This window comes from Echinops telfairi, unplaced genomic scaffold, assembly GCF_000313985.2.
Source record: "Echinops telfairi isolate 266 unplaced genomic scaffold, ASM31398v2 ScPeMD7_3533;HRSCAF=4204_0, whole genome shotgun sequence".
Lineage (NCBI taxonomy): Eukaryota > Metazoa > Chordata > Mammalia > Afrosoricida > Tenrecidae > Echinops > Echinops telfairi.
In genome coordinates, this window is record NW_022107431.1 from 71,224,232 (window position 1) to 71,231,560 (window position 7,329).

Below are 7,329 nucleotides of genomic sequence, written 5' to 3' on the forward strand. Positions count from 1 at the left end.
TCTGTGTTTTTTATTTTAGTTTATTGCTATATAGTCTTAATTTATGAAAAGCAGGATTAATAGTGTTGTTTACTGAAATAAGAAACGGATGATAGAACCATCCATGTGCTCACTGAGCGACAGCTTGATTTCATTCATCCACCCTTTTAGTAAGTACATACTGCATGTTTAGTAGATAACAGATTATTTTAGTATCTAAGCAAAGAATTTATAACTCCTTGATAAGGACGAAGATTAATTAACCAAAGAGATTGCTATAAGTAAGAGATTATGATAAAACTTGCAAATACTTTGAGAAACATTCATAAGTTCTTATCAGAAGAAGAGATATTTTCCATGATGTCTTTTAATTTCTGAAGATATGTTTATTTCTATGGCTGGGTCTTGGTAACTGTTTCTGTATAATTACTCAGCCAAAATTTAGTGGCTAAGACAAAAGCAATTTTTAAACGGTTTTATTGACATGCATTTAACATATATTTCAATAGCTCAATCATATTTAAAAGAATTATATAATAATTCCCACAATAAATTTTAGAATATTTTCTTCTTTCTTGTACACATTGTCATTAGCTCCTCATTTTTGTGTGTGTGCTCGTGATATTCTAATGTTGGCAGGACTTGCAGTTGATAGTCCATGCTTGCTGCACATGGGTTCAAATGGGGATGCTTAAATGGGACTGGAGGATCAACCTCCAGCTGACTGGCATGGCTAATCATCGATTCTCTCTTTACCTGGGAACTTAGATGGGATTTTAGCTTTGGGTCTCAATTATCTGCCACATGACTTCTTTTTGCGGATGCTTCCTCCTGGCTTAGCAGCTAAGTTGCACAAGAAAGGAAATGAAAGCTGTTAGCCTTCCTACAGGGTCTAGCACAGTGTCTCTTCCATGGCATTCTGTTCCTTATGACACATGCATGTCCCGGTCAGAGTCCATGAATTACAGAGAGAGATCATAATTATCAACATTTAGTTTGGTCACATTTATCAACAAATTGGTATGATTTATCAAATAGACATCACCACTAAAGGTATTTTATGAACTATTATAAAACTCTGTTAAGGAATATATTCAGACTACATTCCTGCAATGTCTGAAAGGGAGGAATTAATTCTAGGCTTTTTGCAACATACTGGACTAATTAATAGGCTTTTTTTGGTCCATAAATACAATTTAGATATATTTTAATTTGAAATAAATTTCTATGAAGATAACTTTCATAGAATATTATGTATTATATACTGTAATCAAATGTTTATATAAATTTCATAAATATTGCAAAACTATAAGGAAAAATTATCTTCATAGTTTTATATATAAGGAAATTGCAGTTAAGGGAAGTATATAGTTCATCTGAGGTTAAGCTAAGCTAATATGTGCAAGAGTTTAGATAGCATTTTAGTGTATCTGCTTCTAAGTCTGAGTGCTACACAAAACTTCCGAAGCACAGGAAAATTCAATATTAAGTCTCACAACTTTTTTTCACATCTATGTTCCTATCTAACATATTCTTTGTCAAATTGCAAATATGATGATAAAATTCATTAAAAATAGCCTTGAGGGTTTGGCAATAGTGTCTCAAATTTCCCTCTCCTGAATTACTAAATCAAGTTTAAGCTTTATAAACATTTGTATTTATAAAGTAGTGTGGAATAAAAATATGTATCTTATCATCTTCATGTGTGGTATGTATTGTAGAGCACAATAATATTTAGAATTAATTAGCAGAATTTGAGATAAAATGCGATAATAGCTTAAGGATAAGTTTTCGTATTGTTAATAGGTTGAATTGTGTTTTCAAAAAAATTACATGTTCAAGTTTAACCTCAATATCTGTGAAAGTGACCTTTTTGAAATAGGGTTATTGCATAAGCAACTAGTTAATAAATGTTACTAGAGCAGAGTGGGCTGTCTTCCCATGGGATTGCTGTTCCTATAAAAAAGAAAAGAGAGAGACACAAAAGGAAAATAGCTTTGTGAGGTGAGAGATTGGAGCAATGGATCTATCAGTGAACGCTAAAGATTGCCAGAAAGTAGGAAGAGGCAAGGAAAACTCTTCCTCTTTATCCTTGAGCCAAAGTGTGGATTGTCCAGGAGACACCCTGATTCCAGGCTGCTCGCTTCTACATCTGTGAGGCAACCCATCATTTCATTTTCAGACACACCCAGTAATGTATCCTTTTTATTGCATTCCTAGGAAACTAGCACAAGTCTCAAATTCTATGTTGAATCATTTAATTGGTAAAATATTTGCCTTTTGTTATCTCTGCTCTACCTCTTCTCCCTTCTCTAGCTCCGCCTTCTTTAATGTAATGAATTCCATGATGGAAGATGTTTTGTACCTTTTACATAAGTTGGACAGCATCTAAGGAATTGAATGGGAAAAGCAGGTTGTAAAAATTATTTATGGAAAATCTATGAGGACAATTAATTGGAGATGAAAAGTTCCCAAACCCTAAATCTATAATATTAGGTCAACTATAATCATCTTAAAATATATCCCTGTGAGTTCTTTTCTCTTCATTTTTCCTTCTATACAAAGAAAAAAATACATGTATGTAGATTATAGTTCCACTTTGAGAACATTATTTCAATATTATTTGAGAGCAGAGAAGTACTGAAGAGCTTTTTGAAATATTGTGGTTGTAAATTTTAGAAAGTTTCTCAATTAACATTAATCATTAAGTAGAGTCATGAGTTTAGGCAGCCTTTTGCAAAGGTAAATGCTCTCCTCAACAGGAGAATATTTTAAGTTTTCAACTCATTTCCATTTGACCTGAAACCTTTAGATTTACTTCTTTTTCCTTTTAATGGCTTTATTGAGATACAATTTGCATACCACACATTTTATATAAATAAATATACAATGCAATAGCTTTTATTATATCACTAAGTTGTGTAATGATCACCATGATTTTAAAGGATTGTCATCTCCCCCCAAAAGAACGATTTATCAAGAACCATTCCCTCCTGATCAGCCAACCTAGCCATAGGGACCCCTGTTCTACATTGTTATGTATTTTAGTTCAGATAAATGCGTATATTTGCATTGTATTACGTTTATTCTTGGATTTGGGAGAATACAGTGTATAATTCATTGGTCTAAAGTGCCATTTGCCTGTGTGTTACTGAAATATCAAAGATCAGTCAATATATCTTTAAGTCCATCACATAGACAATTTACGAGCTTCTACTGAAGGACAGGAACATCGGAATAGGAATCAGAGTTGACTCAACTTTCAGCATAAGATCTATGAATTATAATCACTCTCTGAATCCTTACTGGAGATAATTAGAAAGATAAGCACATGATTCCCTGAGTGATGGCTTTCTGGATTTTTGTTTTTTGTCCCTATTTTTCTTCACATTCCTCATTTCCCAAGTATGCCTATGTATCTATTATAGATATACAATCTATATCCATTCCTTTAAAACTATTTTTTAACATTTTTATGATTACCAGCATTCTAATTTTATTCACTTACTTAGCAACTCTAGCATCTCTGTGAGTCTCTTCCTTCCAATCCAGCCCCAACACTAATACACATTCTTAATCCTCTCTCCGCCCAAATAATTCAGAAGATCTTTGATTTATTTCAGAAACTGTTTGCTTTGTAAATCCAAGACAATTTATTTTGTATTATTTTCCAGTCTTCATAGTAATATTTCATTCTCGCTCATGAAAACAAAAAACAAACAAACAAAACTCCTTTCTAATGCATTACTCCTTTTCAGTGGGGTTTATAGATCAAGGTTTCCATCATTTAATGTAAATGATGTCCCTAGGAAATGACTTGCAGCATATCTATTCAGCTAGCATATCTATGCCTTCTTGCTAAATGTAAGTTATTAACACAGAGATGTATTTTAGACATTTTTAATACAACAGCATAAAACTTGAAACCAAGTTGGACTAATTCCCATTGAATCAATTCCTTTTCAATAACAGCTTAATACAATGGAATATAACAATAACATTTAAAATACATGTCAGATAGACATGCTTTTTCAATTATGACCCCTATTATCATTAGTTAGTCAAATCATTTGGGTCATTTATACTACAATTTCCTAATCTGTAAGGTAGATATTATAATACAAACCTTATAGAATAGGTAAGATAAAATAATAACATATTTTAACTCTAAGCACAATCCCAAACAATGGACCAGTAATCTTATTGTTATTATTCACACATAATAAGCCTGCATTAGACTTCTTTGATTAGTAAGAACAAAATAAATTTACAATACTATTTTTTGAGTAGGTAAATTCAAACTGACAACCCATTTTTTTCAAAGCATATTTTACTAGAAAAATGAAGAAATTCCCATATAAAAATAACAATGCTAATCCATGATCTAGTTAATTATCTCTTATTCAAGAATATTCTTGAACTCATCTGTTTTCTTAAGGTTTTAGAAAGAATCTGACGTAGTTTAATTATTTTTTGAGAAACTAAATTGAATCAATAATTTTTCAGGATACATTTTTTCCATCAAAAACTTGATAATTAAATATATGGAAAAATGGCAAAATATAATTTTGTCTTATTTGAGTGGAAAAATTTCCTAATAAGTTTATCTTGTAAAAAAAGATGTTTTTTTAACTCTTTCATTAAAAACTAAATTGTGTCAAAGATTTTTCCAGGAAACATGTATTTATGTCAATAAGGTTGATAATTAAGATCTGGAGAAAAAAAGCAGAGAGACAAGTGTGCGATCTTTCACATATTTAACATTGATCAACCCTCATTAGAACTCTCACAGAAACCTAGCAACACACTTTTGGTTTGTTGAAATAGCTATATATCTGCCTCCACAAATGAAGAATGATTAATTTGCAATACTCGCGAACAAGTAGGAAGTAATAGAAATACATACCTGAAGCTCACTGGAATTAATGAATAAGAAAATAAACACAGAATAATGAATGAGAAAGCTTCAAAAAATAGTTCACGAAAGAAACGTTTTTAGGTGTGTGAACACATAAATATTGTCTCAAAACAAAACAGAAAAACTCATTACCATAGAGTTAATTCCAACTGAGAGCAACCATATGGAACTATGATAGAACTGTCCTGTTGGTTCCAAGACTGGAGCTCTGTACCGGAGTAGAAAGTCTCATTTTCTCCACGGAGCAGCTAGTGGTTTGGAACTGCAGACCTTGCGGCCAGCAGCCCACTGAGGAACCATTATGACACCAGGACTCCATAGACTGTCTAGGACCAGGTATAATGCTTGCTCTTCTTTTTAGAAGGTTGGGTGGAGCCTGAATTAAGAGTAGATATTATTTTTGATGGCCTAAGAGAAGGTCACAAACTATTAGTTCCCCTGATAACACGTTATCCTAAAAAGGTTCACTTTGGAATCCTTCTTTTCTAAGGAACACAATATTTCTTTGACTCAATAAAGAGTAAAATTATTAGAAAATATATTGTTGAATATTCATTGAATCTTTTGGTTAAATAGAATGTATGGAGAGTTATGGTTAAAGTAATAAGACAATTGAATTTAAAATATTTAAAAGAAATTTTCTAATGTAACACAAAGAGCCTGCAAAAATTCTTGTAGATTATACCAGTGTCAAATCTATTTTTTCATAAACTTTTTGAAGTCCACTTGTGAAAGTAAAATTTTATTTGGGTGGTTATAAAATTTGAAAATTAAAGAAAATTCGTTTGTGTTCTGCTAGCTTGACAAAGACAAATTTGAATTATGGGTCAATTTTAGAAACCCAAACCACACTTATCGCCTCAAGTGGATACCAGCTCATAGCCAGCCTACAGGGCAGGGTAGAACTGCTCTTGTGAGTTCCAGAGATTGTAATTCTTTCCCGGAGTAGAAAGCCTGGTCTTTCTCCCAAGGAGTGGTTTGTGATTTCAAACTGCTGACCTTTTGGTTAGCAGCCCAAATTATAGCAGGATATTTCAAATTGCTTATTCATTTATTTAAAGTATGGATAGTTTTCTCAATTGTAAGTTTTCTCACATTAGCCTATCTTAAGGCGTTGTGAAGTGGGAAGGAACCTTGGTGACACAGTGGTTAAGCACTTCGCTGCAAAATCCAGAGTTCAGTGCTTTGAACCAAATAGCCCCTGTGATAGATGTAATCATCTGCTTCTGTGAAGATTTACAGACTTGGAAACCCTGTGGGGCAATTCTACTTCCTCCTCCAGTGTCACTGTGAGTCAGCAAGGACTTGTTAGTCCTAGATTTGGATTATTTGGTTCAGAACGTGAGAGGAAATGACAAAATTAATACGCAGCAAATGGATATTAGTAGAAGAACTTGGAAATAACTGATCATGGTTAGCTTGACTTCCTTATAGTTTACACTCACATAATGATTTGATTTGCATTCAAATACTATAGTGATGCTTAGTTGCTACTACAAATACTGTTTCAGTTTATGTTAGGGGTTGTTATGCCAGTATTGTATGTGGTTATGTAGAGACTATTTTAGAAAGGCAGCATGGCATCCATGTACTATTAGTTAAGTGCCATCAAGTTGGTTCTCAATCATGGTGCCACTATGTACAAAAACACTTCTCAATCTCGAGCCGTATTCACAATTGCTTCTAGAGAGCATTCTAATTATCCTTTTCCCAAGTAGATTTTTTTTGTTCTTATGGAAGTCAACCGTACTTTCAATATTGTTCACTAATGGCAGAATTCAAATACTTCAATGATTCTGCTGTTTTCCTTATCCACTGTCTAACGTTCATCTGCATATGAGGCAACTGAAAATGCTATGGCTTGCATAAGGTGCAGAGCAGTCCTCCAAAGGAGAGCCTTGCTCTTTTCCACAGGTAAAAAGGTCATCCACAGCAGTCTTGCCCAGTGTAATATGTTATTTGATTTCACACTTTGACTTTTCTTAAGTCAATGATACTTACTAAAAAGTGAGAAGGATCCTGATTACATAATTATTAGGCTGCAAACTTAGCTATACTCCTAGGCTTATCTGGATTCACTGGTGCATCAATCAACACTATGTGTGTGGGGGGGAGGGGTGTGTATAAAGCATAAAAACAATTTATGTCTTCTTTTTACTCTTCCTACTTCTATATCATAAAGTCATCTGATAGTAATTTAAAAATTTAAGAAATGCAAAGAAACATGGAATATGCCTTGATATCTGTGTAATGTGAAAAGTGAGTGTGTGTATGAGGGAGGGAAGCTTGATAGAAAATAAGCAATTTCAATAAAAGTTTGTTAGATTCTAATTATCATTATTTTTAAATGTTATAGAAGTTATAATATTTTACCATGGTCAAGATATTTTGAACAGATACTTTAGTAATCAATTTATAATTATTCTTTTAGG